We start from the raw sequence: 20,052 nt of genomic DNA, 5'->3' as shown, positions 1-20,052 counted from the left end.
TTATATGATAACAGTATTGTATTTAAAATTTGACAGTGTGTTTGTTGTACTAGTCGACGTATTATATCTCTTCTGATTAGTTAAAAACATTATTCCAATTATATAATAAATGTAAAAAAACAAAATCAAGAGCGGTCGTATTTATGTTTTAAGAAATTTTTTTTCCAATTTGGGAAAAGTCCCAGTTTTTTTTACTACCTTCAATTTCTCGACTTAATGACAATGCTTAAAAAAAACTAAAAAAATTCCCTAGATAATTTTTTTTTTCATTACGCTCGCCCAGTTTGGGTTTTTTTTTAGTATTAACGGTTTTTCCGATTTTTCGGTCATTTTTTTTCAAATAGTATACAATAGTCAGTTATGATTTATTTTTTTTAGATTAAAAAAAAAATACTGATTTGTTTGTTTTAATAAGGTAAGTAAGAAGAAAATGTATACAGTAATGAAAATGACTCATTTATGAGTCATTTTAAAGTGAAATTTTTAATTTAAAAAATTTTTAACTCCGGAGCAAGCGATGTGTATCAATTATAAATATCTATTTGCTGGTTCGTTGTTTTACGTGTAGCAGTTATAAAGGTTATATTTCATTGTGGTTGTTATAGCTCTGCTGCATTTAGTACAGATTTTTTTACTGCTGCTGTGTGGATATTGCTAACTATCTCTATTTCCTTTTCTTCTCTTCCCAACGCTTCTTATCTCCTCGATCGAGCTTTTATTCTTCTTCTTGTCACCTATTCGGTTCTGTTTTGCACCGTTCTCCGGTACTCTTTACTGTTGTCGCTCGTTTCCGATTGTATGTTCTGTTCTTCCATCCTCTAGACGGAAGAACCTTATACCGATTGGTTTTGTTCATTCTTTTTTCTACGGATTCTTTTAGTTAGCGTCTCCTTAGGACTTTTTTGAAGTGACCGTAGAAGCATTCTTTTCCGGCGAGTTGTTTCTGGTATAGCTTTTCTTGGATCTTAATCTGATCTCATTTTAGGCCCAGGATCTTTCGGAGTATCTTCCTTTTCTCTTTTGCCGGTTCTTCTAGCAGACTTTAATCGTTTAAGATCTCAACTGCGTACATGCTTTATACTTTATTACGGTATATTGTCTACTTTTGGTGTTTATTGAAATGGATTTCTTACTGTGTGTTATGACACAGTAGCAGTTATGTTAAAAGAATTTTTTTTTTTAATTTAGTTTTTTTTTAATCTTAATAATGACTGCTTTTAATTACTGATACAAATTTTATTCGGTTTATCAAAACGAAAATACTTGTTTTTTTCTTTTAGAAATTACTATTATTGATTGAAGTAGTTATTTAAAAAAAATTCGGTAATTGGAAAACCGTTTGTCGAGAATAGGCCCAATTCGGGGAAACTATAGAAAGGGAATAGTTGTGTAATAAAGATGTATTGTTTTTAGAATTTGTACGCTTTTCACACGGTCGAATATTCCAGTTATGTTAAAAAGCACTCCACCTGGAATATTTACATTAGGATTTTTAAAAAAAAAAAGATTAAATAATGAAATTTCGTAGATAAATAAAAACTGATAAAAAAGTAAAATAAGAATTCCCGTGATTTTTTTTTTTTTTTTTTATTATTAAATGAATTTAAGCTTTTTACTTGTCGGCGAAAACATCAATTGTCACTAATATAAAATTTGATATACTGCGTGGTTTTATTTGTGAAGAGTGATGAAGTTCTTTGGACGACATTAATCTTTTAAGATTTTTAATTCAAATTGTTACTCGTGCATGATGTTCTTACTTGCTAATCGCCTTACAATAAACATTACTGTCCGAATTTGGAATTAATTTAGCGGTAGAAAATTTCTTTTTATGTTTATTTCGGTGGTGATTTTTACCACGGTTGGAGTTAAAAGCTGTAAGTAATATATACGTTTTATTATCGCTTTCAGTTTGTTAATGATTTCCGTTTTTTATTTTTTATAAATTCAGTATAAGGATGTCCGATGTTATTTTTCCTTGTACAATGATAAATTCCGAACCAAATTTTTATTTTTGTAATGTATATTTTTTATCTTATCTTTATTGATAAAAAAAATAAGGAAACGAGCATTCATTTTATGTCAGTAGTATAATAAGGTTAGTTATTTTTAGGTGTGATCAGTCTGTATCGATACCTACTTATAATTTTCTTTATTTATAGTTAACGTAGTATAGTTATCTTTAATGTGTAAATCCGATTATTCTAGGAATAAATACGAGTGTGAGTAAAACGTTATCGTAACTTTAATAAAAAAGGAAGTTTATCCTTAAAATAAAAATAATTTGATTATACCGAGAAAAGATTAGAAATATTAAAAGTATGCATTCGTAGACCGAACAGCAAACTACCGGGTTTTCAAAAAGTGACGCAATATGGGAAAACGAGTAAGTTACAATAGTTGTTGAAAGTGGTCTCCATTATACGATTCACGTAATTCAGTACGACGTTGCACGCTCTTAATACACATGTTGTAACATTTGTTGACGAATTTCAGCATCTTATCGTTCAATCGAGAACGGTGTGAGGATGAGTTTTGTAAGCAGCATCCTTAAGGTATCCTCATAAGAAAAAGTCAGGAGGGGATAAATCAGGAAACAGAGGAGGCCGCAACCCCTTCGAAGTCACTTGTCCGTGAAAAAACTGATCCAAGAAAGTCATAGTGTGATTGGCTGTATGTGCCGTAGCGTTGTCCTGCTGAAACTACGTTTACTTTAGCCGCTCTGAAGATATAGTGTCGACAAATTGTCGCAGTATTTGAATGTAGCGCTCACTTTTCGCTGTGCCGTGAAAGAATATCATAAAGATTCGCCTACGTGACATACGCAACCTTTTGATATTCGCCTACGTTACAATATCCACTTTTTGTCTGTGCAGAGGAAACTTGTGCAGCTGATGTGTATTTTCCGTATACCAAATGCGTAAATTCTGTGCGTTCACGTATCCATGAAGGTGGAGTCATGCCTCGTCAGATCAGAAGCTTTCGTCGAATTCTTTCCCATGTGGCGTTACAGATGACATGAACCCTCTTTTTTCCTGTTTAGCCTCCGGTAACTACCGTTTAGATAATTCTTCAGAGGATGAATGAGGATGATATGTACGAGTGTAAATGAAGTGTAGTCTTGTACATTCTCAGTTCGACCGTTCCTGAGATGTGTGGTTAATTAATCCACGATCTAGTATTCAAATCCGTGTAAAAATAAGATGACATGAACCGCTGATAGAAATCTACACGTTTTCCAGTGTCTGCAGGTAACAACACGAATTCTGTACCGATGCATCTTTAAATACTTGCACAATACCGTGTAGGGACTACCATCGGAGACCGGACTGGCTAGATAGCCGTCGTACAGACTTCTTAAGACTAACAGAATATGCAGCCTGCACGTCGATCAACTTTTCTGGTGTTAGCAATTTCGGTCGACCGCTTTTGGCCGCATCTGCCACAATCCGTGTCTCTGGAACGTGTTCAACGTTACTGGCACATCTAATGTATTCGGAGACAACGAATATTCTGTGCTGTATTATGTAACCGATTTTTTCTCAATTAAACCTGAAACAAAGGAAGGAAACATTCTACAATAAGGTTGCGTCACTTTTTGAACACCTGTTCTTGTTTTAAGAAAATTTAATATTTTCTTAAACATTTTTCACCAAACTGTTTAAAATCATTTTTGAAATTTTTAAAATTTTACGTAGTGCTAAAAAATCCTCAAAAAGTATCGCTTTTGCAATTTAATGAAATATTGCTTGTTTCACGATCACTTTATGTTTTATTAAATAATCTGTAATGTCAATTCATGAACTAACTGATCCTGGTAAATACTCTACAGTTACAAAATTTTGTTACTTGTTAATGAGCTATTCTGGGAATGCCGTTGCTGAAAATGTAAATGTTGTTCGTTTCGAATTTGGCCACTTTAGGATCTCATTCCGACCGCCGTCACTTTCTTCTTTGGTGTTTCCTCCTTTTCCAGTACCCCTTAATTCTTTCTGAATGTTATTTGCTTTCCTCCGACCTCTCGTTTTCGGATTTTCCTTTCTGATCCTTTGTTCTCGGAAACCCTTAAACTACAATAATTTTGGTTTTAATTGTGGCTGTAGTTTTAATATCTTTTTCTGTTATATTTTAAAATTTTAAGTCTTTTTTTTTATTTCGTTAATCCATTTTATTTTTTGTTTTCCTACGTAGAGAAATCAAAGATTTGCTTACCTGTTTATATTTATTCTGATAAGATGACCAAATAACATTTATCTTATCTTTTTCATTGTGTCTGTTATTTTTTCTGTAATTATATATTTCGTTGTCGTTAGTTCAAATGTGTGTCTTCATCATTCCCGAAATCTAATATTTTTCTAATTATTTTTCATTCGTATTTTTTTATATTTCTTTCACGTTTAAGCGCTCATTCGCGTAATAAACTTTTTGGTTTTATTACTTTATTATAATATTTTATTTCATGCTTTTTTAAATAAGCATTTTTATTGTGTATATATTTTTATTATTCCGTAAGCTTTTACTATTTTTGAAATTCTGTTTTGTATTGCTGTTTTTTTCTGATCCATTTTTCTCCATAAGTTCCTTTATATGTCTGAATTCTTTGACATCTTTTTATTATTAAAAAAAAAATCAAAATGGTTGAAACACTTATCGCTTATTAACAAGGTTAATAGTATATTTAATATAAAAATAATCATAAAAGATGAAAAATAATTACGTACGTTTATTCAAAAAATTACGTACGTTTAACAAAATTTAAAAATAATTTATTTGTTATTATTTTACTATCTGCTCACTTTCAATTTCAAAATCATATTCCCTAGTAAATGGCATCACTGAAATTTTCCGTATCGGTATGATTTGTATAAAAACCTGAGTGTTTGAGTATAAGAATGAAACATTGATTTTAGACGAGATAATCTCTTTGTAGTTATAGTGAAATTTTCTTAGGGAGAGGAAAACAGCATTATTTATATCTCTGAATTTTCGCCTTTTATTCTTTTACGAACATAAATTTTTGAGCAGGCCCTTCTCGAAAGCGACAATAAAAACCGGCGCGCATTAGTCTGAGAACGAAAACCCACCGGGTTGGTCTAGTGGTGAACGCGTCTTCCCAAATCAATCGATTTGGATGTCGAGAGTTCCAGCGTTAAGTCCTATTAAAGGCAGCTACTTTTTTACGGATTTGAATACTAGATCGTGGATACCGGTGTTCTTTGGTGGTCGGGTTTCAATTAACCACACATCTCAGGAACGGTCGAACTGAGACGGTACAAGACTACACTTCATTTACACTCATTTTTGTCCGAAGTCATACCTGAACGGTAATTCTCAGAAGCTAAAAACAGGAAAAAGAAAAAGTCTCTGAATGAAAAATTACAAACATAATAAAATGGCACTGACTTTTTTAAATTTAAAACGGGAAAATTACAAGAATATTATTCGTATTTTCTTAATAATGTTTGGAAAGGGGTTCAGGTACTTTATTTATATTACATTTTATTCCTAATGTATACGTTGCAATCTGTTCGGCTATGGAACAGTAAGTAACCGGTACGGCCCAATAAGGTGTAGTCTTGTGCGGACTCGGGCCAACCGGGGTTTATTGAATGCCGACCACCAAAGTATTCCGGTATTCTCTGTCAAGTATTCAAATCCGTATAAAGTAACTTATCTTTACTCGATTTGAATCTAAAAATCTTCGACTTCGAAGATTTTGCCACGACGATTTGACAATAGATAGACCTACCCGGTGAGTGGATATTCAGCTACTAGATGGCAGTAAAATTAAAAAATAAAAAAATACTTGGCGTTGGGTCTACGAATGTTTAACTACATTTAGTTTAATAGGTTGGTCAGTGGTTGATGTAATACGTAAATATAAAAATTTATAGTTTTGGAGTGTAATCTGATACAGCGGTATCAATTTTATATTATTATCTCGGGCTAATAAAAGATTTTAAAATAATGAACGAATTAGTGGGTAAGTATTTTAATGCTATTTTACTCGGTCTGATGTTTTACTTTACACGTGGCACGAGGATTGTAATGAAAGTTAATAACCTTCGCGTCCGGCCAATCTATATTATTTCAACTATACATCTAATTTTCATTTTCTGTATCGTAATTATTCGGTTTCATGTCGCTCTTTGTATATTTTTTGTTTTATTGGTTTTACAGTTCTCCGTTAGAATGTAAATAACGCGTATTAACAGATTTTTGGAAAACAAAATTTGTAGAAGCTCCAAAGCAACACAGATATTTATTTTTTTATATCTGTCGATGACTGATATAAAAATGCTAATCTTATACGTTTTTCTTTTTTTTAAATATAAATTTACCAAACTTTTATTTTGAGAAATTAAAAATCATGAAAATCATAATTCAATCGTTTTGAAAAAACGAGGAAAATGTTATATTCAGCACCAGGAATTTTAAAGAGTTATGTATTACTGATTGCATATTAAGGATTACACTTCTAGTTAAGAGATAGATAGGTAAATGGCTACGTAAAATTATTTTTTATTTTTACCCCACCCGTATATATGTTTACAAAGTTTTTGTTTGTTTTCTTTTAATCATTAAAGGTAACTTCTAAAAAGATTTTACTTCTAAAAGATTTTTCTTGCGTGTTAAAATAAGAAAAAGAGAAAAAATAAGATTAATAAGTAAAGAAGTCTTGTATTTTTTTGCATAATAAGGAAGAAAAAGAAGATTGATTATCTGAAAATTTGTTGTAATTAAGTGCTTAAAGAATATGAAAAATATTGTAAATTCAGTTGTCACTGAATTTGTATCGAAAGAAAAAACAGGAAACTGTACTTACGTATTAACGCCACCGCAGCTACAGCTTTATTTAAAAACAAAGCAGTCAATCGGATTTCGGTGGAAAATGGGCCGATATAGAGTTTAACATAGATTCAAAATAGTCTGTTTATTAATTTTAATAAATGGTTATTTATAATATTTATTTATTTTATAAATATAATTTAACCAAACTTAACCTACTCGCTTCGCTCGCTAACCTTGACTAATTAACAGGAGTGTTTTGATTATTTAAATAATAAATAATTGCAATAATTACTGAATTTATTAAATAAATACTCAAAAAATTACGGTGTTAATTATTCAAGGTTAGCGAGCGTAGGTTAAGTTTGGTTAAATTATATTTATAAAATAATTAAATATATATAACCATTTATTAAAATTAATAAAGAGACTACTGTTCATTTTCCACCGAAATTCGATTGACTACTTAGTTTTTAAATACAGCGTAGCTGCGGTGGCGTTAATACGTAAGTACCCAGGAAACTATTGCACATTCTTTTTTTTATTAAATTATGTTAATTATTTATAATTAAATATTATTTAATTAATGTAAAAGAAGAAAATAGATAATTAGGTAATAATAATTATATTTAGTAGTAAATTATATTTACTGTAATATTTTTATAAAATTTATATATTGTAAAATGTTGCTGATTGTTTAAACGATCGTTTTGCATGGTTTGTTTTTAACTGCTACGTTTTAAAATTATAGAAAGCATTGGGCATGAAATGGGAATGCTATATAATTTTTATTTATAAATATACTGTAATTTTTATAATGAAACTGGTAATTTTTTTCCAATTTACCATTGCATGTGTTTACGGTGTTGACTTTCTAGGTAGTCAGTCGGTCATTTATAATCGTTTAATTCATGCGAATTAAAAAATGCATGGATGGTGAAGTTAAATTTTATTAGTATTGAACCTTCCTTCTGTGTTATTAATTTGAATTTTTGTACTATTGTAAAGCTAATTTGAAGAAAAAAAATTGTATACGCAGGACTCGAAATGTCAGTTGGCGCTTTCTCCACCATGATTTTATTCTTTTCTCTTCCTAAAAACAATACGTTTAATTATGGCTCGATTCATCATCAAGTATTTTTGTTTCACCCTACTGGCACATTTTGCTCACCCCTACACCTCACTGCTCACATATAGCTATTGCTCGCGAATAATACAGCAATTACTTGTTCACACCGCTTATGTTTAATTGATACTTGAATTTTTAAGCCGTGTAAACCAGTAGCAGTTCGTAGCTAAAATTAGTGGGGGTGCTGCTCCAGAAAATTTTTTCTGGACCTTTTAAGGCCACGGTTTAGGTTTTCTGTAAAATAAAAGAACCAAAAGAAACGAATCAATAGATTAGCTGGAAGCTGGTTAATAATCTAATTCTGCACTTTATCACATTCAAGAATACGGTACACGGTTTTTAAGCACATTGTGCTTAAAACCCGTTTAATAATAAAGCGAGTAAATAATAAAATGTCCGCTTAAAACCACTATAACCCAGTTATTCTTAATTTAAATTTCTATGTACACAAAACAAATACATAATTACTTTTTACTAATTACCTTCTCTTTCGCCCTTCCAACGACTTTTTGGACACATTTGGCAAACAAAGAGCTCTTGCTTTCCGCCATGTTCTGATCGCTACTGAAAAAACAACTAAGCCGCTTTCGTATTCCTTCCACCGAGTAAACTAAAAAGGAAACGAACAAGGAACGTTCCATACACATGCGGAGTAAACAGAAAACTACCTTTAACCAGCACGCCAGGTTCGGCACTGCGGGAGCGACAGTACTCTCTCTCCCTCGCAGCCTCGCGTGCAGCTTCCTATGTGAGCATGCGCACAACAGCCAAACACTACGCCGCTAAAACTGTGAAGCACACAGTTCCATATAAAGATGTTTGTATCTTTTTCATAAACTGCGGGATGGCTACTGACATTAAGCTTAAGGATTATATATTGTACAAGTATAAAGAAAGAATTAAAGAAAAAAGGACTCATTATATTAAATGTTATCGATAATATCAAGTGGAAATAGGGGGTGCTGCAGTTCCACAGTGCCTGTACGCGAGCCACCACTAGTGTAAACTAAAACAGCTCTCTCACTCTCTCTCTCTGGTCTGTTGACGTTAGTAGTAGTAGTAGTAGTAGTTATAATAATAATGCATTTTCGGAAAAGAATTTGATCTTTGACTTCGGGTAAGGAAACTATAATGTACTGTGTACTTTTGAACAAAAATTTCCGTCTCTACGCTTATATAAAAAATTACTTTCAAATTGTAGTAGGTATATCAAGTAGTTATTAGATTTCTATCTTTTATTATTTAAATGGTCATTATACATTCTTGTTTAAATTCCCTCTAAAAAAAAAATTGCTTGTTAACGCTAACAGATTTTAAAATTGGCCACATTTTCTGTAAAGGCAGTTTGGAAACCGCTGAAAAACCGCAACTTATTTCAAATTTAAGGAGAAAATCTCTCCGTAACTTTGACTGAGTAATAAATCACAATAAAATGAAACCGTAACTCTTACAGTTTTTCAGTACTAATATTAAATGCGAATACCTTTCGTTACGCCGAACACATCCAACTGCTAGGAGAGTATCTGGAGTAATGGAAGCGAGAGCACTTCAATCATGTGTCTCAAATAAGGTAGATCATTAGTTAGCAGAGGTAAATACGGGAGATCTTTTATGAAACCCCAAAGGAAAAAATCACATCGGGTGACCTAGGAAGCCACCGCAAACAAGTTCTGTCATCGGGTTCGTCCCGATCGATCCAGCGGTCGGGGATAACGTTGTACAACCGATCCCGTACAGAGTTATGCCGGTGAGGAGACTTACCATCTTGTTGCCGAATAAAATTCATCCGTCCATCATGCAATTGAGGATGTGTCGTTTACGTAGCATATTTAAATAAGCGAATCCTGTTACACTCGTTTCAGCAAAAAGGTCGTTTCTTGCCGACTTGCCGTCGTTATATCGCACAGAAAAAAATTAATTTTGTGTAGTCCCTTTCGCATCGTAAGAGTTCACGGGGATTTTTTGAATCCCATATCCGGACGTTACGCGCATTAACGTTTCCACCAACATAAAATGTCGAATCGTCATTAAACATATTGTCATCGAGAAAGTTTTTATCTTCATGCAGCAACATTTCGTTGATAAAGTCCGCATCCGTAGCGTAGTAGGTAGGCTACAAAGCCTGTAACAGCTTAAACGGTGTTGACACTATATGTGTTTCCTTAAAATATTACATTTCCTTAGACAATACAGTGTCATCACCGACATCGATAGTTCGTGACCGGCTTTCCTAACAGGATTACCTTTCCTACAGGACTTTCGAACAGATACTTTCCTAACAGGATTACAGGAAAGAGACTCCGTAATACGTTCAACATTTTCTTCGGATGCTCTCCGTCGTCCCGTTCTCTTCTCTTTCCACAGACATCCGGTGGTTTCAAACCGACTTCGCCATCGAGGAAAGTTTTTGTCGCTTATAGGATCGCAATTAAACTTTCTACAGAACGCTTGTACTGTAACTATAGATTCACATTTAACAAACTGCAAAACACAAGAAGCCTTTCTGTTCAGAAGATGGATGTCATCTTTGTTAGTGATGCTGTCAAGCGGAAAGATAAGGAATCAATCTATGACCGTACGCGCAAATAAAACCGTGCTTTTCGCTCTTTGATCTTAGCTTTAAATCAACATTGTACACCTCATCCAAGAGATATTACAAATTAAAACACCGTAATATTTTTTGTACACCCCCTGTTTGATTTAAGATTACAATCTCTTGAAACGTTTCGTGCATACGCTCCCGTTTAGGGTTTCTGAAATATTGTTATTCGGGAAAACATCCCGTACGTGCCTGTGATTCTTCTTCGAAGTATATTTATAAATTTAAATTATAATTATTAGAATTCTTTGAACGGCGTTACGAAACCTGATAATAATTTAAAATTATTTAATATTCTATACGATTCGGTTTTGAATATTGGAAATTTTTCTTCGACAGGACCTTTCAGAGCCAATTAAATAACACCTCTATTTCGAGTTACCGTTAACTTACGCGCATGGAGTAACCGGAAAGCGAAACGTAAGATAATTAATTATAATATTGACAGTTACCGGATAACTATCAATATTCTGTCAATATCAGGACGGGGTAGTCCCGTCCCCATAGGCACATGAAATGCTAAATATCATGCACCTTTAGTCTCTGTGTGTAATGTAATAAAATACTTATTGTATTTTTATTCAGTATAATAACATTACCAATTTTTTTTTAAATTTACTATAAAAAATAAATTTTGATGGGAATACTCGTGTAATTTCAATTAATTTATAACAAAATATCATATTTGTTAGCTTAATATTAGAAAATAATACAGACGTAGTTTTTTGTTTTAATATTGGTTCAAATAATTATTATTTACCCTCGTTACTGATGCTTTGTTGATCTCCATCACTATATCCTTTGTATTTAACGCTGTAGTAATTTTCAAAGGAATCGTTTTCGCTGGTACTACCATCAGTTTCGTTTAGTAAAAGTGGTTCAACAACGTCCTCCATCAAATTTTGTATTTATTTCCAATTTATTGTATTCGATTTGATGCTTCTATCGGTATGAACTGTAGCTGTCTTTATTCAAAACAATCGTATCGCAGTGCGATTCAATTCGGCCTGGAAAACAGGAAGTCTAAAACGTTATGTTTGGTTTGTCAGATTTCATCAATTGGAAATATTTTTCGGACCTATTGTGTAATTTAATAGTGATTTTGTACAGTTCGATTTTCTGTCGATTTTGTCGAAAAACGACAAACAAATAGCTACAATTAACTATTTTATTGTAGCTTGTTCATCGCACATTCTCTATTTAATTTTCTCCCTCTGTTCTTCAGAAAGTTACAGTAAAAAGCCTTGTGTAGTAGAATATTCTTTGTTCTACTAGGTGAAAAATTCAAATTAATATTATTTTTTGACTCGCTAAAGCTTTGTCCGCAATAAAAAAAAATAAAAAAAACATATTTTACATTACGTTTCGAAGCGTGTCGGAAAAATGGGAAGAAAAATGTTGTAAAACTCTTGCACAACATATTTTTAGTGTTTCCAAGTTTTACGTTATCCTTTAGAAATTCTGTAAAAATGTTCAAAATATGTTTTTAAACATAGTTTTATAAATTATTGCAAATCTTTCCACAGTTTTTAAACTCGTCTTGACAAGGCGACCCTTGAGCTGTCTAAAATTACCTTTCAACTCTACTGAACTTATGGTACAATTCATTAATTAGATATTAAATATCAAAACTTATAATTTTTATGTTATTTTTAAAACCGACAATTACATCGCAGTTCTCCTCACAACGAATCTGTTTCTTTAATATAAAGATCCTCCGTAAGACAAGTACGATCGATTATAGTGATAGTCGAACCCAAAATCGTCACCTGAAGATTTTCTTGACAAGATTTCGCAAGCTGCTGCTGTTAGAATCGCATCCTGTATGTTCAAAACCATATACCATATGTTTCAAACTCGTTGCAAATTGCAAAAAGCATAATTTGAAGCAAATTTTAAGTTACGTTTTTAAAACTACTTTAAAAAAAGTATTATAATATAATTGTTTCAAAACACGTTTTTGTTGTTCATTTTGAACAACGCTTTAGTAAGACTCAAAACATTCTTATTAAAGTTATAGGCACCAGCTTTTGAAGCTCTTTTTACTTCTGTTTATGTGTAATATGAAAAGTACTATCTCGTCGATATAAAGATTAATCAGCCTTATCTTTTACTGATTGAAATATATTCTTTTTGAAGAAATTCTTATTGTAGCACCGATCCCTTTGTGTTTTGTTTTTTTTTTTTTTAGGACCGGTATGAAATTTCTCATAATGCATCTGACTGAAGAAATTTGCTTTTCCTATGTTTTGATGTTTTCTTTCACAAAATGTGTTACAGGTTTCGATAACTTAACAGTAGTTAGCCGTTCTTCACTTATGAAATCTAAGATCAATTTAGTTGCTAAAATAACGGTAACATTAAAATTATATAAGTAAATAGTTCTCATCCAGTAGTCAACTCCTTTTTTTTTTTTATAAAGACACAACAAACATGAAATAAAGATGTTTACGAAGTTTATTTCAGTTTGATAAATCAATTTGTTATTGTAAAACTGGAAATATTACGTCGAGGTCTATGTTGAAGCTCCAAGAATATGAGTGTTGCGTGTGACTTTACTACAAGTGGAACAGACTGCAGGGCAACGATGGGACGAGAGTAAAGACGTAATTTCATTACTGCAGAATAAGTTCGTTTAGAAGCGATGTGAATCGACCGATTATATGTTTAGGTTGTGGATTTGACGAAATACAATTGTTTGCACAGTACGTGTGAGCTTGACTATAGTAATGAAATCTATACCGTGTTAGTATGATCCATTTCGCTTATATTTTTGAACCGATTTAAACAAACCGTTCCGACGCAAGGTTATACTAGTAAACCGTTCCTAACGTGACCGGTATACGTTGTCTGTCTGTCTGTCTTATCTTCTGATACAGTCTGACGTCGGCAAGACTAATAATATTAAATAAGACCGAGTTTAAAATAAACATGTTAATTGATCTAACAAATCGAGGTTCTATTTTTTTAATACTGCTTTTTGACCCTTCATATTTTTATGACTCGCATAAAGCGAAAACCAGATGTGTTTTCCGACGTTTTAATAAGGTTTCTTGCTTTTCAGCAACGAAGAAGTGTAACGATATTTTTTTTACAAAATCTACCGTTTCGAAATTGGTGGTACCGTTTTTATAAGGGAGGGTGTTTGAAGGCGAGAAGTTTCTGTCGCCACGACACCGCTGTTTGACTAACGTGTGGTCTCTTCTTCACTCCTGAGGCAACCTATTCCCCACGTCCCTAGTGTATCTTTAGCGGCTAAGCTAGATAATTCATTTCATATTTTATTACAGCTTTGAACATAAATTTTATCTTCAATACCGTTCTCCTATTACTACGTACATCTTACTACCTTAGTACTTACGTACTCTTACTCTATCTCCTGGCCGTACAATCGTCAACTGGATTTTGATCTCGCCAATTAGCCTTTTCCAAGGAAATCAGTCCTGGATAAGGTGACTTCAAATTAAGACCAGGATGTCCGTCCAGTATTACATTTAGTCGTGCATTAATTTTCGATAGAAGTTAATTTTTTATAGTATTCTCTTCTGCCATCTTATTTTTGACCTTTTACTTTCTGTCTAGATAGCGCTATAGTAGAGCTACAGTTCTAGAAGGAAAGTATTGAAATTGTGCATATGCGATTAATCTTAGCATTAATAATACACCATTTTCTTCTAAGAGAGGCATCTTGACGTTTTAACACCTAAGGAACCCAAAAAACCGGATGGAAATTTTCCGGATTTCAATGTTCGTATGTACATGTGTGTGTTCGGTGTTGGCTTCTAAATCACCTTATATCTCAAGAAATTCTGGATCGATTTGTAACTTGGTCAGATTACTTCTATATATGGGACATTGATGTCATTAAATGTTCAACTTAAAAGATCAAGGGGGTGAGGCAGTAGAACAAGATGATTCTCGGTGATATTTGCCTAATTAAGCTTATTTTTTTCTTAGACGCATTTGTTAACGATTAAAAAATAACAATATTTGCAAAAAAAAAGTTTGCAAAATCTCACAACCACCTCAAAAGATTTTTTTTTTAGTCTTCTGCAATGTTGTGACGTCACAAGTGAGCGGTAGAATTAAATAAATTAATAATATTTAAAGTGTAAAAAAGAAATTTAGTCAGGCTGGGTCGCGAACTCGATCGCCGGGTCGACTGGGTACCTGGGGAGTTAAACCTCTCGTCTACGGTCTGGCGACCGTACAAACGAAATTGTTTCTATGTAAGTTGTGAAGTTACATTAGTTTAGTTAGTGCCGACCGTCGCCGCTAGTACCGCCACACCCGCGCGAATTAATTAAAGTATCCGCGCGCCCTTTAGTTAGAAACATTAAATAAACGAAAGAAAAAAAAATTAATTTCGTTTTTATTGCTAATTATGTTAAAATATAACATAATAATAACAAGAATAATAATAAATATAAATATCCAGTAATGTACTTTTAAGTAATGAAAATTATCTTTCTTTTGATAACGCATCTAAAATCCTCCATCTGCGCTCAAGTTACAACTTGACCCGAATCATCGTGCAAACGTATAGCTTAACATAAACGATAAAAATTGTAAAGCATTAACCTTCAAAAGGAAACTTATACCGGAGATTTTGAAACTAAAAAAAAAATACTACAATCTATATTACGTGAAGACTTAGTTACATTAGGGGAGAAATTCAAATCACACACTCAAGTATAATAACTTTAACGTCCAAAAATAACAGAATTAAAAAAATATAAAGACATTATAATAAAAAAAAGTTGGGGATTATCAGATAATGAAGCACCGTCTTTTTGGAAGCAGACCTTACAATGTTACTTATACAGCAAGCTTAATTTTGGCACTGGATAAACCTTCCATAGTCGATTAATATCTTTTGTTTGTTTTTATACTTTCATTTCGATTGTATTGAGTTTTGCTGTTAGATCAATTTGTTATATTCAGTCCAAAATGAGCGAGATTTACTTACTTTTCATAGAACTATTCGTCTATATGTTAATATTATTATTATACGCATCAAAAATGTTACGAGGTGTCGCACTAATCATTGTCAGTAGTCTGAAGGACACAGTCCACCGATATCAGAGTGGTGTGTGTTTTTTTTGCTTTAACTCCAAACATAAGTGGTAGGTTGCGTAAGGAACCAACGGCAAGGTCAGATATAGTGTTTTTTTGTTTTGTTTTTTTTTTTTTTTTAACTAAGGAGTTTCATTATTTTTAGTATTTTTTTATTAATGAATAATTAACTAAATAAATATAATTGGTGTAGTAGTAAAATTTGTTGAATGGTGCTTTTACTTTACGGTTGAAGCTATCAGACGTCATTTTTGTGGTTGTGTATTTTATATTACTGTTATAATGATTTACTTAGTAGAAAAGATTTTTAATTGCATTTGAAATATGTTCTGAATGCTTTACATTTTTTTCTGAAAATACTTTACTTTTTTTTTTAAAAATTACGTATTTTGAATTATTTTATATAAAATAATATTTCCACTTACCAACAATTCTAAGTATCTGAGCGCTTTCGGAGTCACTTCACCATCATTAGGGATTGTATGAAGTTATTAATTTAATAACTTCACCCTTATTATTAATTATAATTTAATATTCATGTATATGTTAAGGTAAAACCCCGAATACCGATAAATCTTAAGTTTTACCGGTAAATTCTAACTTTTACCAAATAGTTTTGGTCATTATTGACATTTACCGTAGACTGTTGGTAAAAGTTGACAGTTCTGTAATGAAATCACTCAAAAGTATGAATTTAAAAATGCTCTTCCCAATTTCGGAATTTCAGTGCATTGCGGGTGAAAAATGAAACAGGTTTTTTTTCAGCAGATTACAGAAAACTTTATTTTGCTATATGATATTAATTCATATATGATATTAATTCATATATTTGCTAGTAATTAATTCATATAAACTAATATTCAGGAATGAATAATTTTCAGCAAACTTCTACATTGGTAAATAGCAGCAGTATGTTCCTTGTTATAATTAAATGAATCCTTTCGAGACTACAAATTACATAAAAACTCTATAACTAAAAATAATGCTTGTCTCAAGTACTAGATAATAACTTGTATGCAAGAAACATTTGCTCTTCATATTAATTACTTTTTGAATGAAAATTTTTGTTAAACTTAGTGTTCCAATTGAATTTACCAACAGAGTATGGTAATTGTCAACAATGACCAAAACGATTTGGTAAAAGTCCGAAGTAAATGTGTTTTCAAGATTTTTTCGGACTTTTACCAAGTGACTTGGTAATTGTTAGAATTTACAGGTAAAACAAGATTTACCGGTATTCGGGGTTTTACCGTAACATATATACTTTTTTTTGTGTATAATTATAATTAAATGAAGTTAAAATTGTTATGTTCATAATAGGTCGATTGTCAATTAATAAAGTAAGTTATACGTTAATAAAAATGTAACTTGACGTCCGTAAAATGTGTACGACTACTATGAGCTATAAAATGAAATAGTACCAACTTACTGATCAATAATTATTGTACAATTTGTTTAAGTAGGATATCATTATCGAATTTGACTTGTTAGTTTCTTAATTTATTATTATTCAAATATATACGACATTTCTCTAATACGCCGGTTTTATAATAATTGTAGTGTACTCTAATATTTTAAATAAATTCGTTAGGGTTATAATTACGTCCAGTTTCTAAAATGTGTCTAGCATAATTAGTCCTTTCTTTATTATTATTATTATTATTAATTATACGATTAATATGTTATTTAATTCTTTAATATGTTTTTTAATCGTATAAATAAAAATAATAAAGAATGATCTAATTTTGCTAGGCGCATTTTTAAATGGAAATAATTATAACGCTAACAAATTTATTTAAATATTAGAATACACTAACAATTATTATAAAATCAGCGTATTAGAGAGAAATTTCATATATATTTGAATAATAATAAATTAAGTAACTAACAAGTCAAATTCGATGATATCATATATAAACAAATTATACAGTAATTACTGATTAGTTGATTGGCGCTATTTCATTTAATATTAACTCTATTTCATAATACTCGCAAACATTTTACGGACATGACGATAGATTTTTTTTATTAACGTATAAATAATTTTGTTATTTGACGATCGACTATTTTGAACGTAATAATTTTAACTTCATACAATCCCTGATGATAAAGAAGTGACTCTGAAAGCGCTCGGATACTTACATTAAAAATTGTTGGCAGTGGAAAAATTTTTTTGTATAAATTATGTTATGCGTGGAAAATTAAATTTTAATTATGTCTGACGTTATTTATTATACAGAATATTTTAACTTTATTACATTTGTTGTCAGAATTAATCAGTTCTGAAGTTGTCTTAATGTATTAGTCATATCAGTCTAATGATTGTATTTTAATGTTGTGACGTATTACTATTCAATAACACTTTTCAACTTTTTTTTTTTTTGTGAATTCAGTTGAATGTAATAATCTGTTTTTGGAAACCGTTATGGTAGTTTTCTTCATCAGCGAAAAACTAGAAACTGCAGTTCATAGCTATTGGCTGAGTTTCAATATTTAATGATGATATGTAGTGAAATCCATGTTTGTTCAGATGATAAGCAGTTTCTTTTCTTTGTTTTGAAATCTTAATTTATTACTGTTTTGGAAGTGGGTATAACCAGATATATTTCTAACTTGAATCGTATATTTCATTAACTAAAATGACTATTATCGATTTCATCCTAAGTCAGTTATGACCGCTTAAATTTGTAACGGTAATAAAAAAAAAGATTTCTAGTCAGTTTTATCGATCTCTCATAAGTACAAAAAAATTCTCATTCACCAATTAAGGATTTTTCACACGGAATTACTTCAAAGGTGGAAAATAATATTCTGTTTACGTTATCGTGACTTTTTAAATGTCCCTATAATCGGAATTTAGTAGTAAGTCCATATTTTTAATTACTTCGGTGTTAAATGTTAGTTATCATTATGTTACTACAACATCGCAGTCCATATAATAGTTTATTATTGTAGCATACAGCTCGCTATTTGTTGATACCGTCTGTGTTTTAATAGCGTTAATGTACGTGCTATTAATAAAAAGATGTTATGTGTAGTTGTTGACGGGCGGTCGCCTCTCTGATTTGATTTGGAGCGAGGTCAAGGACACGATGACCAAATGAAGTATCTTTTCTAACGCCGGAGCAGAGTAGTATTCGTCTTAACAGATGAACGCGTTCCTTTATACCCGTGTCTTCAATTAATCCGGTTATGAAAATTGTAATTATTGTATATTGGATTTAAAAAAATACAATGCTTTTATAAAACTAATCTTTTTTGTCGTTATACTTATATTCATGAATATCTGAAATTATTGAGAAATCTAAAAAACCTTACTCTTTTAAAAAAGAATTAGCAGTTACGGTTTATTTTTGAATTAAACTACAAAATGAATCGATCAGGCGTACCTTTACGGTAATCGTAGAAAATTAAGAATAAAGTCGATTGGCGATAACGTTTTTAAGTCATCCAGCTTTATTTAATTTGTTTGTACAAGGTACCGTAGAAAATAAAACATTAAAGGAAGTTAAAGATTAGACCGTATAAAAAAATACTTGAAATTGTCGGACCCAGCGGATATGATAAGGAAAGTCATCGGTAGAGATATGACACGCCCATTATAGTCTGATGAATGATGACGAAAACGTTAGATAAAGTCGAATCGCTTATAATTTTACGTATTTTAATATATTCAATATTATTAATCGATCCTATTCACTCTCGTTTTCATTGTTTGCTTTGTAGCTTGATCGTTTGTGTCGCTTCTGGCATTTTCCGATTTATATACACGGTTTTTTTCGCTATTTGTATGTATGTCTTTTGTTTTGCAAAACGATTCGTATTTGTGTCATTCATCGTGACTTTTATCGAAAAATATTTTTCCTTTACTCCTCTTTTTCCCCCTATTTTTCGCTTCTAAATTCCATTAATCCGATCTTGTCTGAATAATCCTTAATTTTTTTTTTTACTGAATCGATCTGTTTTTGAACGATATAAAGTGATGATTTAAAATATCTATACGAGATCTATATATCTTAAGTCTATACTTAAGTGTGGAATACGTATAGTTTAGCTAAATGTAAAAGTTGTAGCTGCTTTTTAGCGTGGATTAGAGTTCGAGTGAAAATAAGTTTGCCGGTATCGTTTGTTCCGCACCCTACTACATTTATTTATAACTTATTTCGGCAGAAATATTTTTTTCGTTATTATACAAGTATCAAATGTAAACGAGCTGTATTTATCATTATTTTACTTAGAAATCTTTTAATGATTATAACCTGATTCATAGCAGGCCATACGGTTTTTCTAACAGCCATCGTAGATCTCTTTATTTAAAAAATTTAATTTCGTTATTTTACTAGCACATCTTTCTTATAATTAATTATATTAATTTTTACTTCCTTATACGAAGTGTTGTGATCGCGAAAAATCTCGGTTTTCAAATATCAACGGAAATAACCATTTTGACCATCCCTAA

At 31.4% G+C, this 20,052-nt stretch overlaps 1 protein-coding gene across 3 annotated transcripts in view; it reads left to right on the top strand.

Moving 5' to 3' along the window:
- The window catches only part of LOC142319739 (uncharacterized), a 267,119-nt gene that overhangs the window by 137,075 nt on the left and 109,992 nt on the right, over positions 1–20,052 (top strand). The window lies entirely within an intron of this gene.

Source organism: Lycorma delicatula, chromosome 2 (assembly GCF_047948215.1).
Source record: "Lycorma delicatula isolate Av1 chromosome 2, ASM4794821v1, whole genome shotgun sequence".
NCBI classification, from domain to species: Eukaryota; Metazoa; Arthropoda; class Insecta; order Hemiptera; family Fulgoridae; genus Lycorma; species Lycorma delicatula.
Note: the sequence above shows the minus strand (reverse complement) of the source record. Positions and strands in the feature narration are given on the sequence as shown.